Raw genomic sequence first — 16,497 nt, 5'->3', positions numbered from 1 at the left:
CTGTGACCGCCCACCCACCTCAGGCCCTGCGGTAGACGCGTGATGGGCAGTGTGGGGGGTAGGAGGGGGAGGGGGCTGTGGAGAGAGGGTGTGAGGAAGAGGCTGCTGCCTGGTTCGAGGCCCGGTGCCAGCTCCGGAGAGAGTCCTAGGCTCTCAGGCGACAGAGCGAGATGCTGGCATGGGAAGGGGAGCCAGGACCGGCTCAGGTTGGGCGGCGGCACCTCGCCTGATTTTCATCCGGCCTGCAGGCTGGACGAGGCCATGCCAGGGACCCCGGCTCCTGCTGACTCCTGCGGCCCCTCCTGAATTTCCTGGGCAGCGAGCCACGTCCCAGACCTGAGGGGGGCGCTGGAGGCAGGTGGGGCCCAGCCCTCCCTCTGCTCACCCGCCTCTGCTCTGCCCACCCCCTGCCTCGCGCTGGCCACTCTGAGAGCTGCCTGATTGCACAGCTGGCTGCCCCCTGGCCGCCCAGGGCCCATTCCCCACCACCTGCAGCCTGGCTCTGCCAGGAACTCGCTGGGGCTGCTTCCAAGCACCCGTGGGCTCCCGCCCAGGGCTCTGCCCCGGCCATCAGGGCCCTGCCTCAGGCCCTGCGGAGGCGCCAGGGCGGGGACTGGAGAAGGGCCAGCAGGGATGAGAAGGCAGCAACCTGGCCAGCGGCTGCAGGGGCAGGTAGGGAATGAGCGGGAGGGGCCATCCTCCTTGGGCTGAGGCCCCAGGTCGCTCAGATGTCTCCCTCTGCTCTGCCTCCTGGTCCCCCAGAGCGTGGGGTCTGCTCGGCTGCTTTCCTCTCTACTTCCGTGTCTCCTGCATCCGTCTCTTGGTCTCTCCCATCAGGGCTTTCAGAGGGGGTGGGGCTGGGAGGGAACCAGGAGCAGAGGGAAGGGGGTAGTGGAGGGCAGGGGGAGGGCAGGAGGCAATTCAATTTTCAGAGTTGGTCCTGGCAATTCAGGTTGTGCAGTGATAAGAAAACCATTTCTGCGAAGGGCTCTAATCCACGCCCCCCTGCCTGCCTTTGCATTCTGAGGCTCCCTCCTCCCTCTGCCCACCTCTTCCACCTGCCCTGCCTCTCCTCACCGGCCACTGCAGTTCCACAGGGGGCGGGGCGGGGGGGGGGGACGGGGGGAGTGGGAGGGAGGATAAGGGGGGGATGAGGTGGGAGAGGCTGGGGCTGGGACCTCTCTGCTGTGGAGCTCAGCAAACAGCTGGCGGCCCTGAGCGCAGGGAGGGCCGTGGGTGGTGGCGAGTGGGGACTTGCTTAGCAGGCAAGCTAATCTCATTTGGTTGCTGCAGCTTACACAGCCAGCTGCATGCTAAGTGGCCAGAGGCAGCGGCAGGACACAGGACGGACCAGAGAGAGGGGAGTGGACCCTTGTGCACCCTGACACCCAGACACCGGCCCTGGCTTGGATGAGGGGCCACACTGGGCAGGGCCAGAGCAACACTAAGGGGGCTGGGCATCCTGTGGGGTCAGAGGTTACTCCCTGGGGGGACTTGCCAGAGATGGGCGTGACAGGGTCATTCAGCTGCTTTCTTTCTCAATTCCATGTCGTCCCCACAACTATCCCTCCTGTGGGGTGGCGGCGGTGGGGGATGGCGGAGATCCCGGGGCAGCAGACATCTGGAGAGTGAGCTGCCTGCCGCTCTTTGGATGTGATTGGAAGGGAGCCAACTTCAGGTGCATGGAGCTGATGAGGGGCACAGGGAAAGTGCTGGAACCGAGGAGGAGGAGGGACACTGGGGTGGGTGAGAGGGAGCCTCTGGGCCTCAGAATCCTGCTCAGTCAGTCACTGCTCCGAGCCTCCAGGGCCTCTTTTGGAGAGAGGCCCAGTGAGGTCTGGCTGTTAAAAGATGACCAAGGCTTCGGCTCTTGGGAAATGGTCAGAAACCATCTTTAGCTCAGAGCGAGCCAGGCGGGTGGAAGTGCCGAGATGTGGGGCCTGGGTTGGCGCCAGGCTGGGAGTCAGGGCCTCCCAATGGCATCAACACTCCCTCCCCAGCCACCACCCGCAGGGCGGCCAGTTCCCGCCTCCTTCCCTGGAATCGCTCCTGTAGCTCAGACAGTGGCTCCTGCGTGGGGGGTTGGGGTGGGGGTGGGACGGGGCGCCTGCATCATGGGAAAGATGGAGACCCATTGAGGAACATAAACCTGACACTCACAAGCTGGGGGCGGGCTGGGAGCCACGCATGGAATGCTGGGACTGTTTCCCCAGGTGCCCCTGAGGGGTTGCTGGTGAAATGAGATGGTGCGTGTCCAGGGTCTGACCCAGGGGCCAGGGTGACAGCAGCTCCGTTATCATTTCTCAGCATCACATCCTGCACCATGTGGGGCACCCAGAAGGCACCCTAAAAGACCCAGTTACCACAATGCTCCATCGTTGGAGTCGGATGGGCCTTTAGAAAACGGCTCTGCCCTCACTTGCTGTGTGGCTGTGGGCAAGTGCCTTCACCTCTCTGAGCCTCAGATTCTCCATCGGGAAATGGGAACCTTACAGCGATGTTTTAAGGAGCCAAATAGAAATGTAAACACAAACATGAATAGGACAATAGAGACAGAAAGAGTATCCAGAATGCAAGAGGGCTCAGGGGACACATGCTCACTCCGTGGACGCCCCGTCTAATGAACCCTTCGGGGATATGCTGGGTCCAGAGAAGACTCAAGGGCGTCCCCCTGACCCAGGGCTGGAACAAAGGTCTCCTGACACCGGCCAGAGGGACAAGCGTGGCAAAACCTCGGGCCCTCCGTTTGCCGCCTGTGCTGTGAAGGAAGGCCGGACTGATCCACGGTGACAGCGTGGCTCTGGCTCCCAGGGTCCACCGTTGGGGTCACTGCCAGGCCCATGGGGCTCCAGGACTGTCTTGTCTAATTCCACAGACCGCTTCCCTTCTGCTCACTGAGTGGCTGTGGAAGACTTGATTCCAAAGGGTTTTAGCTGCTTCAGAGCCTCGGATATGTGTCCAGCCCCTCACCTGTCTATGTTCAAGGGTCCTGGCAGCTCAGCCTTGGTGGGATGGGACCACCCCCACACCCCAGCCCGTGCAGACCCTCCTTATCCCAGCCTGGGTCGGGCTGGCCGGCCGCCTGGGGTGGTGAGTGAAGGGGGAGGAGTGACCCCACCACCCCAACCAGCTGGAGGCTGAGCCTCGGATGCCGCCTCCATTGGCAGTTAAAGTCCCCCTGGTTGTCTAATTTAATCACAGCTGTGTGCACGGTGACTCTATAAATAATTTTTAGTGCGACATAGCCATTATTTCACTAATTGCTTAGCTCACACCCCTGGCCTGTGAGATAAATTAAAGTTTGCTGAGTCAGCACCTTTGGCCGCTGTCACTTGGGGGCTTGGGAAGTGCAGCCCCATAACGGGGTGGTTCCCCTGGCGGCTCCTCCTGGGACCCTGTGGGGAGCTGGCTCAGGGGAAGAGGATGCCGGCGGATGGAAGGGAGGAGGAGGAATGAGGAGGAATGGGCGAATAAGGATTTCCATGGGATACTTGGTCCAGGCCACACCTGGGGGCTGAAATCCAGCCCCAAAAGGCTTTATCAGTTCACGTGCCCACACGAGGGGTTTGTTGACTCCTGTGGGGGAGGGCCCTGCATGGCCAGTAGACCTAAACTCACCCCACCAGCAAGGGTGTCAGCTATCATGGTCAGAGGAAAGCAAAGGATGCCTCTCAAGTCAGCAATAACGTGGAGTCCAGGGGCTGGGCCTGGTGCTGAGTGACCTTGGGCAAGTCCCATCCCTCCTCTGGGTTATCATGTCTTGACAGTTTATCACATCGAAGGCTGGCTTCGAACCCAAGCCCCTGGCTCTAGCACTAGGTCCTGTCCACTGCCCTGGCCGGGTCCGAAGTCAGTGGGTGTGGCCTGGATTAAAGGTTTTCTTGGTCACGCAGGTTTGGGAAGCATCGGGTCTTCCCTGCCTGGCTTCCGGAGAGCTGCAGCGTGTGCCAGAGCGCCCTGATTCTCAATGGCTTTTCCTGGCGCTGCTGACTGCAGAAGCCTTCCTTTTAGGTTTCTTGTTCAACTAGGCTCCTAGCGTCTACCTCTGGCTTTCCTAGTGATTTATCCCCAGGGGCAGAGAGCTCTCCCATTCCTGACCGGCTCGCTGCCCCAGGGGGGCCCGGAGCGGGGACTCCGCACGCAGGGCACTCCCGGACCTGTCACCGGAGCAGACACGGGCCTTCCTGCGATCGGTGCCGAGTGGGAAGAAGCCCGAGGCCGCCGGCTCCAAGTTCCTCGAGAGCAGCGTCAGGTCTGCCCAGGAGTACGTGTGGAATGACTGCACACCCGAGTGGCCGATGTGAAAAGAGACAGCCACTGAGCCACCTGGCTTCACCCCCTGCTGGAACCTTACGGCTCAGTGGCCTCTGAGCAGGAGCTCTCGCGTCCGGCTGTCAAATGTGGATTAGACGCAGCCCTGTCCGTCCTGTGGGGCTGGGGTGAGGCTCCGGTGTGTGATGGGCGTGAAGGAGGGCTTTCCAGCGTGTGAACCGCTGGACGTGGACGCAGCGGCGGGGTCATTACTGTTCTCTCCCCAGGGCTCGCCGCGCGGGCTGGGACTGGGATACGGTCCCCGTGGGCGCTGTGATGCGTGTGGACCGCAGGCAGGCCCTCTCCCTGCGGCCTTTGTCCTCTCTCCTGTCCCATCGTCCTCACAGACAGACCTGGATGCAGGAACTGTGGCTCAGAGAGGTGATGGAGCTTACTCAAGGTCACACAGCTGGGCTTGAACCCAATCTGCTGTCTCCAGAGCTCGCTTTTTCTCTCCACTCGGGTCTCCTTGGCTTCTGTGGCACCAGCTTACACTCCCGGCTCCCAGTGACCCAGTGGCTTATTGTTACCGTCGTGTCAGCGGGCAGTGGAGGGACTACTGGCCCCGGTGTCCAGTCACCTGCTGTAGGTCAACAGTGACAGGGCAACCATTTGTTGATTGTCTACCACACGCCCGACATTGTGTCGGCTGCTTTAGACCCATTGTGTTCCCCACTGACTCCTCCTGCCCCTGCACGCACACGCGTGTTGAGGTGTGGAGCACCAGGTGACTTGTCTGAGAGCCTGCAATGAAAGAGCGAGCGGCCTCCCAGAATTCCACCCCGTCGGTCTGATGCCAAAGTCTGCTCTTTCCCCCGGTTCTCGGGTCGCCGTAAAGCCCACGGCCCCAAATAGCCAGCTCCGTCTGGGAGGGGTGACTGGCCTCCTCCTTGGCTTCGGGGCCTGGCACACACCAGGTCTCTCTGCGGGTGCTGCCGTGGAGCTGTCCCCAAGGCGAGCCATGAGCCTTTTGGGGCTCCCCTTCCCTTCTCCCCTCCCCCAGCCCTCGGGCCTGCCCTTGCTGCCTGGCACACCGTTACCGCCTGGGAATCTCTGAAGAGTGAGGACAGTGCTTTGGGCCTGGCCTCTGCACGCTCCTGTGGAACATCCACGGAGGCTGGGAGGAGGAGACGGGCCAGCAGAGAGGGAAGCGGCTGCCGACATCCACTGCTGACATGTCTTATGCCTGAGCCTCCCTCAGAAGCTGCCTCACAACCAGACTCAGGACCAGCTGCAGTGAATAAGGACCCCGTGCCCTGGGGCTGGCCAGCCAATCAGTGGAGACCACACTCTGAAGGGACACTCCTGGAAAACTGCTACTTATTCTACTGAGATCTTCCCCCGGGACCTCCCCTAAAACCTCCGCCCCTCCTGGGAGCACACCTGTGCCTTCCCCTTCGCCATCACTTTCCCTTCCCCGCCCTTCCCCCTCCCCAGGCAATGACCATAGCTGCCTCTGAAGGCAGGCAGGCTCAGTCCACGCACCCCCCTGCCATCCTGCCAGCCTGGCTGCCCCTGGGACATGAGCTCCCGGGGCCCATCTCCCTGCCTGGGCTCCCAGCCACGCTCCTGAGTGTGACATTCAAGGCCCTCCCCATCCAGCTCCAGTCTCCCTGTCTCTCCAGCCTTATCTCTCGTGTTTGTTCATTTAAAAAAAGGAAAAATGGTTATTGATCATTTGTGTGTCTGGCAGTGTTCTAGGTACTGAAGAGGCAGCAGAGAGCAGAGCAGATCCAATCTCTCCTCTCCTGGGAGACACTGACAGTAAGCAAGTTAACAAATAAATGTGTAATGTCAGGCAAAGAAAGAGACTTAAAAAATACACAACCGCCCAGACTCCCCACCCCTTCCCCCCCAGGGATCCATAGACAGAATCCACGTAGTTGGTGAAGTTAGAGGGAGTGGGAGGGGGCAGAAATTACCTTTTTATTACATTAACCTTTAGCTGAAATACAGCATTTCTCTCCCATGATAAATGTTGGCCACACACCTTGGTCGTATTAGCAGTGCCTGTGACTGTCGCCAGCAGAAAGCAGATACTTCCTGTCACGTTAGAGTTGTTGTGGATGTTTCAAAATATCATTGACACTCATCATCGCTTCAACATTGTGGTGGTTCATAGAGCTGCCTCCGGATCTGGTTATTTAATGCATTAATAAAGAAGCACTATAGCACTACATCACACATTTGTTTTGCAAATGTTTGGAAAACTGTATTTCAACATGATTGATTTCCTTTGGAACTTGACATATTTTCTTCCCGGCATCTGGGAAGGGGTCTCTAGGCTTCACCAGAGGGCCTAGGAGCCTGTGGTGCCAAATGGGTTAAACCCCGGAGAACAGAGTGATGGCGAGGAGGGGGTTAGGCGGAATGGTCAGGGGCCTCTCTGGGGAGGAGCTATTTGACCAGAGGGGCCAGAGGAGCCTCCAGATGAAGCTTCTGAATGAAGTTCACTCTGGGTGCGTGAACAGCTAGCGTTGTGGGAAGGAGCCAGAGGGCAGCATGGCTGGAGTGAAGGGACCAACGGGGAGAGACAGGGGTGTTGTAGGCAGTTAGACAGACGTGGGCAGAGAGAGGATGATGGGCCAGTACAGAAAGCCCAGGTGCCTAGCAACGGACTATCAATTGTAGGCGGGACCTCACCTCCAGGGGGACTCTCCTGACCCCTCCTCCCTAGAGGTAACATCTAGGCCTCCGTGTGTTTCCGTTCCAGGCCCAGAAAAGCAACAAAACCAGACTCAGGACCAGCTGCACTGAATAAGGACCCCCTGCCCTGGTGCTGGCCGGTCAATCAGTGGAGACCACAACTCTGAAGGGACACACCTGGAAAGCTGCTGAATATTCTACTGAGATCTTCCCCTGGGACCTCCCCTAAAACCTCCGCCCCTAAAACCCTTAGGGGAGGACCCAGTGCACTCTCCCTCCTGGGAGCACACTGGTGTCTTCCCCTTCCCCTTCGCCATCCCTGCCCTTCCCTTCCCCTTTCCCCTCCCCAGGCACTTACATCAGCTTCCTCACTCCCAAGCTCCAAGGCCCTTCCTCTACCTCTGGAACTTGTTTGCTAAGACCATTTCTTCTAGGACTTACTTTTCTGCCTCTGTGATTTACCCAATAAATGTTCTCTTACAGTTTGGGTCTAGACTCTGAATTTTTTCTTAGCCAGAACCCAAGTACTGAGGTTGCTGAACCCAGGTCTGGTCTGACCTCACGGTGCCATTCCAGCCATCTACAGTGGAGGAAGCAGGAGTTAAACAAGTACAGCCTTGCAGGCCTTGGTGAGGGCTTGGGGTCTTATTCAGAGTGAGTCGGAAACTACTGTAGGGTGTTGAGCAGAGAGCCAGTCTCCACTGTATGGATCAGGAGTCACTGTAAATGTTGGACAGTGAACCGGGCACCAGGCAGTGGGCCAGAAGGGAGCAGGGAGACCAGGTACAAGCTGCTGCTCAGATCCAGGTGAAGATCATGGTGGCTTGGACCAGGGCAGGAGGGGAGAAGGGGTTCCATTCTGAAGTTTAGAAGCTGGAGTCAACAGGACTTAGATGGGATGTGACTGTGGAGGCACCCGAGCTTTCACACCTCTGTGCTTAGCATCTGCTCTTCCTGGGTGCCCCTTCCTGCTGTGTCCACCCTCAGGCCCAGAACGCTCCTCTGATTCCCCACCCAGGGGTCAGAGGCTGCTAGTTGCTGACTCTACCCAGTTCCTCTTTCCTCCTTACTAATATCATAGATCCCCGATATTACCTGGGAATAATGTCCACAACTTAAAAGCCACACATCCCAGTCCCCTTTGCATCTAGGAGTTGCCAGGGAGATACAATTAAAAGCCACTGGGTGGGGCTTCCAGGAACAGGCTTTCTATAGGCGGTTGACTCACCCTCCTGCCTCTCTTCCTTTTTCTTTCTCCCGAGAACACAGACGTGATGGGTGAGGCTCCTTCCCCCAAAAGCTCTTTTGAGATCACGAGGGAAAGACCAAGGCCATCACAGTGACCTCAGCCCTATTATCCTGGGGGCTATACCTCTATTAGAACTTCTCCTGAGAAAAGTAATATGGATTCAAGCCATTGTAGTTGGGTCTCTGTTAGTAGCAGACTAAAACTCTTACCCGATAAAACCGCTATTCAGCTGCTTATTGGATGTCTCCATCTGAATAACATAGGCCCTTGAGATTCAACATGTCTAATGCTGGATCTGCCATCTTTCTCTGAAGGAACTTTTTTTTAAAAATATATTTTATTAATTTTTTACAGAGAGGAGGAGAGAGGGATAGAGAGCTAGAAACGTCGATGAGAGAGAAACATCGACCAGCTGACTCTTGCACACCCCCTACCGGGAATGTGCCCGCAACCAATGTACATGCCCTTGACCGGAATTGAACCTGGGACCCTTCAGTCTGCAGACTGATGCTCTACCATTGAGCCAAACTGGTTTTGGCTGAAGGAACTTCTTATTGGGGAACACAGACATCTGGGGGAAAAAGAGCTGTACCTATCCACCTGCCTGCCCACCCAACCCTCCATCCATCCATCCATCCATCCATCCATCTATTTCCCATCCATCCATCCCTTCATCTATCCATCCATCCACTCACTCATCCACCCATTCATCCATCAATCCTGCATCCATCCATCCATCCAGTCATTCATTCATTCATTCATCCATTTATCCATCTAATTACCCACCCATCTGTTCATCATTCATCTATCCTCCCACCTACTCATCCACCATCCAACTATCCATATATCCTGTTTGTGCATCCATCTATCTGACAAAGTTTCATAAAGTATCTACCATGTGCTGGATGCTGTGCCAGACACAGGAGCTAGGCATGTGGATAATGCATTTGATACCCATTAGCCTCTATCTGAACAGAATCTCTCTGGAAGGATACATTGAAAGCTGGAAAACATGACTATCCCCAGAGAGAAAATGGGTACCAGAAGTCATGGGTATTTATCTCTTTAAACCCCCTGAATTTTGTATATGTGTTCACTAAATATTTTTTAATTAAAAATATATGTATATCTCATCTGGGTCTTCAGAATTTGCCTTGCTCCTGAAAGGATGTGAGGCAGTTTACCAGAATGCACAGGGACGAAGAGTCGCAGCCTGCTATCAGGGGTTTACGGTCTCACGGGGAAAAGGAATGAGTTAGCAATTCCAATGCAATGTCACATGAGGACTAAGGGGACCGAGGTACCACATGGCATCCCCCAAGCAATGACCACGACCACCTTCCTCTCACTCCTGGCTGGGCTTCAGAACCAAGATGCCCACCTCTGTTCTAGGGCTGACCCCATCGCCTCCCAGGTTCAGGCACTTCTGTGAGCCGACCCCTAAGTCCCTGAGCCACACTTCTGTGCACATGCCCACTTGGAGGGTGAGGGTGGGGGACCTGGAAAAGCAGGCCAGGCTGGGGGACACGGATGCTCCATGGGGCGTGACCCCTGCGGGGCCTGGGGGAGGAGGCACAGAGCACAGGAAGGACCTTGTCTCTGGTGCCCCGTTGTCCAGCACGGCTGCGACCATCTCCACCGCCGGGGGCTGGGCGGCGCGGCTGAGGGCTGAGCGGGAGCAGGACTGGGAACGCACAGCAGGCCAGAGGAGAGAGAGGACCAGCCAGGCTGCTTGGACAATGCAGTCCTTTTCAGAACAGGCCTTTGAAATTGAACAAGAATAACTTTAAACAATAAGATGCTTCTCTCTCCCCCTCAGCTGTTGCCCAGGCAACACCGGAGTGCTCAACAACTGTTTAGTTTTTTAAGGAACCAAATCTCCCTGCTTTCGGTCAGCCGCTGCCAGGAAGATGAAGAGGCAGCGGAGGCGCCCCTCGCGGCCCATTGTGCGGGGACCCGGGTCAGCCGCCCGCAGCGGTGACATTTAAATCTGACGTTACAGATTGTAGACGAACCCGGAGCCGCGCTCTCCCCCGGGGGAGGCTTCCATCTCCCGCCCAGGACTCCTCGCCTACGCGTGGCTCCGGCAGTTTGGGGGTGGGGGTCACGGCGGAGAGGCTGACCTCCCCCTGCAAAGCGCCTGGTGGCCAGCGTGGGTTCCTGAAGGCGCTCTGTCCCCAGCCCTCCCCATCACCCGGCCCAGGAGAGCCCTCCTCCAGGGTCATCGCATCCCCCCAGGGACAGCATCCAACCCCCGGAGGCTCCCCGACATCCCTGCCCTTGGAGGGGCCTTGGCCAGGAACACCTGCCGCTTGCCGGTTGCCAGCTCCCCGCTTGCCCGGCTGAGTGGTGCCCATTATCTCCGCGGGGTGCCAGCAGCCCAGCGCGCAGCTTTGTGTTGTCCCGGGGTCACAGCTGAAGAAGCCGGGCGCAGAGTTCTGAAACACGGCTGCCGGAGGTCAGGCCTTTCAAACCGAACCCTTCCATTGCCGCGCCCACTGCCAGACGTGCATGCTGAGGCTTGGGTCCGGGTGGCAGGTGGGGGGTGCGGCAGGATGTGGACTGGGCCGGCCTGACGGCAGAGCCTGTGCACGCTGGCATCGCCCCCCAGGCTGCCCGGGTGGGGCTGGGACCCGGGCGCAGAGGGCAGAGCTTCCCTGGGCCCTGGACTTGGTCAGTGGGTGCTTCCTGAGGGCCCCTGACCTCCCACTTTGCCCCCTCGGGTGGAAGTGGTGAGCTTTGGCAACGTGGAGCTCTGGGCTATGTGTCCTTAGGCAAAAGGAGGCGTTTAAAACCTCACTCTGCTCACCTGTGAAATGGCAGCATGGCGTGAAGGGAGAACTTGTGTTGGGCAGTGTCCGTGTGTTACTTTGTTTAATCATCACAATGACTCCGCACAGAGGTATTGCTATTCTCTCTAATTCCAAATGAGGGAATGGGCCAGGAGTGCAGGTGCTGGTCTCAAGTCACATAGCTGAGAATTGGAGCCACAGAGCATGAGCCAGAGGGGCGGGTGCTGGCGCTGGCTCTGGTGTCCCAGGATGGTGCTACAAGGAACTCCTGTCTGCTGGGAAACCAAACGTGGGCGAAAGTTACTATTTGAAAAACCAGGCCAGGTTAGAACAAGCCCCTGCTCCAGCCCAGCGGCAGACACAGGAGGGGAAGCTGGCTTCAGCCACCACAAAAGCCGAGGAGGGGCATCCGCTCTGTGAAATGAGGAGGCCGCTGCAGGGGAGGGAGGGCTCCCGTCCCCTGGGCCGGAGGAGGGAGCCCACACCTGAGACGGTGGCCTTGCCCCGTGTGGGAATCCCTGGCTGTGCCCTGAGTGAGGAGGAGCCGTCTGACGGCCAGCTGCAGGAATAGCATCTCCAGCAGACTCTTCTGCCTGCCCCTCGGGCCTCCTCTCTCCCCGGAAACTGGTGATGTTCACTGTCCACGTCCCAGCGCCACCCTGGGGAGGTCCCTGTCCCCTCACCCCTGTCCCCTCACCCCTCATCTCTCACCCCTTACCCCTGCCTCTCCTTTAGCGCCGCCAAATGGCCAGCCCAGAGGTGCCGCGATGGGAGGGGCCGTGGTAATGAACTCCCATTGGCTTCCTCACAAGATCACTGTCTTAATTTACGAGGCCTGAGTGAGTCTCATTTCCCCAGTGCGCGCTGAGTAATTAACTATTAATAAAAGCATTACTGAGTTAACCACGGGGGCATGTTTAATTCATGGGGCAGCCCTGCCACACGACCGAGGCGCTGGCTCAGGGGGGATTCCTCCCGGAGCAGAATAGGGCCTGCGGATGCCGCCCCTGCCGCCCCTGGGCCCCGTGCCACCGTGGGGGACACTCTTTATGCCCCTCACCAGAGAAGCCAATCCCAGGAGGGTGCGGAGACCTGGCGTCCCAAACAGTCATGTGGGGCACCGGGGTGGGGTGGGTTGGGGCTGAGCCCTGGGGAGGGATCCGGCTGCTCTCGGGAGCTAGTGAGGGAGTGACCTTGGGGAGTTGTCTAGCGTCTCCTGCTTGTCATCTGGAAGTGGGCCAGGGTGGGCTGCGGGAGTGAGCTGGTGCTGTTCACTGGTGTGTTGTGACCTTTAAGACCTGCCACTCCCCCACCCAGAGGCACGGGCCATCGGTGAGTGTTGGGGTGGGGGTGGAGGAATACCTGCTTGCTTGAGAGGAAGTTGGGAGAACATTCCTATCAGGATTCCTCCTGGGGGACCTGGGGGCTTTGCTCCCTCCTCTTACCCAGGTGAACTAACTCCTATGTACAGTACCCAACACACCATCCTCGTGCCTCGATTTCCGCCCCTTCCCCCCGCCTGGTATGCTTCACCCTTACGTCTGCTTGGCAATGCTCATTCAGTCTTCCACTCAGTCCAAAATGGGCAGCTCCTCCTGGAAACCTTTGCTCCTGCCCCAGGCAGAACTGGTTTGTCCGCACAAGCTCTGCATCTGTGTCTCCCAATAAGTCTATGATGACATCCATCCACTCATCCACTCACCGTCCATCCGTCCGTCATCTATAATGAGCACCTGTACTGTACATCTTTGATCCTGTGGTTTTTAAGTTGTGGGTGAGTCTGGCTTTCCCTGGACCAGTGGTTCTTAATCTTTTAGGGGTCAAAGGCACTCTTCCCCCCCCAAATGCACATATGCATGTACATGTCAGATACGGGTTTTATCCTTCTTCAGGGACCCCTGGCCATCCCTGACGCCGCTGTGGTCCTGGGTGTGGTGAGGCTGTGATGAGCTCTCAGACGCCCTCTGACAATGAGGGTGGTTCCCCTGCTGCAGGGGGGGCGGGAGTCAGCCCTCAGCGGTCGGCCTCCTTTGGAAATTCTCATTGGAAACAAACAGCCTCAGCCAAAGCCACACCTCCTTCCGGGGCAGGTCCACTTCCAGGGACAGATCAGTCTGGACATGCGAAGGCCGCAGCCCCTCACCCCATCTTGGGCTGAGTCTGAAGGGCTGGCTCAGATCCAGGGCCCTTTGTGGGAACTCAGCTTCTCCCACTCCTCAAACCTGCGTCCTTCTACGCCCTTCCATGTGTGTTTCCCAACACCGGTTCCTAAATAACACCACACCCTAATCTCCCAAGTCTGCTTCCGAGAGAACGGACAGGGTTAAAAGGTCCCGCAGAAGCTCCCTGCGGACAACGGCAGCATCTGATGACGACTCTGTTTCTGGCTCACATGGGGCAGAGCATGTGGGCCGTGAGGTCTGAAAGGTTGGTGACCGCTGCTCTGGAATTTATTAAATGCACTGCATTGCACTTTCCCCTGGTTCTCTCTCCGTTCCTCTGTCATCCCAGCAGGAGAGTTCTCATCAGACTTCCTGGAGAAAGCACAGCCCCGCCAGCAGGATGCCAGCAGAACAAGGCTGTGGGTCTGTTCCTGGGAAAGGCGCTAGTTGCCAACGAAACTGCAGATAGCCATGGGACCAGAAGTCAAGCTAGCTGGGCACTACAGAGCAGGCCAAGAGGCCTGACTCATGTCAGGGAGAAGGAGAGGGGATGGCTGGAGGGCCAGGGGCTGGTGGAAATGGGCGGGGGAGGTGGGGAACAGCTTGCCATTGCAGGACAAATCATCTAGAAGTTAGGATGGTCCCTGGGGCCCAAAAAATCCCGTTAATTCCCACAGTTAGAAATTCCTTCCCAGGACAAGTTTCTATTAAGGGCCTCGCTGGGCCAGGCACTGGAGCAGGCAGCACTCCGCGCTTGCTCCTCCTCTCACTTGCTCCGTCACCTGGGCCAGTTATGTCACATCCTCCTTGCTGACCTTTGTAAGTGGCTATTACTATGTGCCCAGCACTGTGCTGCTGTATACAGACATGTCCTCTTCGCAACAGCTTCGTTAGGAGGTATGTGTTAGGATTCCTGCTTCACAGACAAGGAAACGGGCTCAGAGATCAGCACCATGCCCCAGACACACCGCTAGTCACAGGGCAGAGGCGTGACTCCAGGTCTGGTGGAGTCTCTGAGGTGCATTCTCAGCTTCCATTATGCTGAACCTCCACAAGCTTAGTTTCCACAGCTGTGAAACGAATACAGTCAATTCCTACTGCACCGGGATTTAGGGATTAAATAGCCGACATGAGAGACCTCGAAGGTGCCCAGCGACAGGTCCATTCTGTTCCCTCGGTTTCCCTGGTCCCCTGCCTCAACACTTCTCTGGGTTGGAAGGATGGCCCCATTTGCCATCTCTCTGAGGACGAATGTCTGCCCCAAACTCAGCTCAGTCTCTGGCATGGGATCAGCACTCCTGGGATGCCGTCAACCCAGATAGACGCTATGCATCCCCACCCTCCGTTCTCTGCACTTTGGGGACCCAGCCCTGCCCATCAACAGTCCACGATGCAGCAAGCCGTGGCAAGCATCACAAAGACTGTTCTCATGGTTCTGAGTAACTCTACTCTCAAGCCACTGGGAGTTTCCTATTTCCCTTGGAATGGAGCAGAAACAGATGGAGGTGGTGCCCTGAGCCCTCACAGCAGGGGAAGGTTCCAGAAGGAAGATGAAGGCATTCCGGGCCCTGCCTGCCATTGCAGGTTTGTCCCTCGGGCAGGCGAGCTCCAGCTCGTTCTCATCCCCACCACAACCTCGGCTGCAGACATCCTCATATATTGGGGGCAATAACCTTCCTTCCGCGGTAGGCTCCCGGGAGAGACGGTGGGCATGTAAGCACTTAAAACTGGAACCTGCAGGTCAGCCCACACTCCCTCCTCCCTCCTCTGCAGAAGCCCTGGAGCTGCAGGCTTCTCGGGGACAGACAGCACAGCCTTGGAGAGACAAGTCACAGCCTGAGCTTCCTGAGACCTGTGCAAGCACCGAGTTACCATGGCAACGATGCAGCCCTGCGATGCAAGGGCTGCAGACAGCATGGGTGCTGCTAGGGCTCCAAGCGGAGGGTGGACAGGGTCTGGCCTGGGAGGCCAGGCGATGGGGCTGGCAGGGGGAGGAGCCCCTACTCTAGGATCAGCTGGTAACTGCTGCTAAGTGAGGGGCTGTCATTGAACCTAACATGCAGGCGGCACTGGCCTCTGCTCTGCACCCTGTAATTACTGCACCAGACAGCAGCCTTCGCTCCCTGGGTGGGAAGAGGGGGCGGTGGGAGGAGGGGCAGGCAGGAAGCTCTCGTCCACCTGAGCCAGGGGATCCTGGCAGGCCCTCCTGCAGCCCAAGTGTCCTGCATCCCAACCAGCCTCCCAAGCAGAGGCAGGGCTGAGGGGGTCCTGACCCCTCCTTTTTGCGAGCTCGCCCATCATCTCGTGGAACACGAGCTTCCTTTAATCCTGAGCTTGCAGAATCCAGGGGAGCAGAAGTGCAGGAACCAGATAAGGCACCTCAGCAAGCCCTTCCTGTCATACCTCCCGGGTACGGGAGAATTCTGTGCGGCGAAGCTCAACGTGAGCCTGGAGGCTCTGAGGACCTCAGACTAGTCACGGCACCCACCCCCTGACTCCGTGGACTGGGTGGGGGCGGGACTCAACAATTCTCAAGGTTTTTTCAGCAGCAGGGGTTGGCAAACTGCAGCCAACGCGCCGGGTCCTATTCCTATAAATAAGGCTTCACTGGAACACAGCCTGCCCGTGTGGTGGGATCTGTCCACGGCGGCTGTCCTGCTGCATCGGCAGACTGGAGAGGCTGCAACAGAGACCAGATGGTCCCCAAATGGGAAATATTTACTATCTGGCCCTCTTAAAAAAGTTTGCCAGCCCCATGCCTCAAACACTAACGTTCTCCTAGGCTTAAAAGGGGCTTTCGTGGCTCCAACCTATCAGAACAGCTTATAACAGTCTCCCCCACGCCCTCCAACAGACACCCATACCGCCTGCCTGGGCTTGGGTGGTGGTGGTGGTCGTTCCCCCAGTTCTGGGAATCACCTCGTGGTGCGATGGCGCCACCTGCTGTGAATGCCTACAAGCTCCTGTGCTTGGGAGGGTGACCCGTGGCCAGAGTCCCTCCCAATGCGGGGAAACCGGCTCCCAGGAGCAGGCCAGGCCTCAGAACCAGAGCACATCAGAGCTGGGGGCTTGTCTCCTCCCTCCCCACTTGACAGACAGCGACTCGTCCAGGGTAGGCGATGGGAAGGCCCAGAGGCCCATCCCCCCATCCACGTGTGTTTCAGGGACAAACACTGGGCACACACACCTGATGCTGTGACCCGTAGGTCGGCCACTCATTTAGGGTCTTGGATCCATGGTTGTTGAAAAGATTCTCAAAATAAACACTAATATAATATTTAAACTGATTCCAACCTTCAGGACCACTCTGAGACACTTATTACCCCCACTGCAGATA

The sequence above is a fragment of the Pipistrellus hanaki genome (assembly GCF_964339955.1).
Source record: "Pipistrellus hanaki genome assembly, chromosome: 6".
NCBI classification, from domain to species: domain Eukaryota; kingdom Metazoa; phylum Chordata; class Mammalia; order Chiroptera; family Vespertilionidae; genus Pipistrellus; species Pipistrellus hanaki.
Note: the sequence above shows the minus strand (reverse complement) of the source record.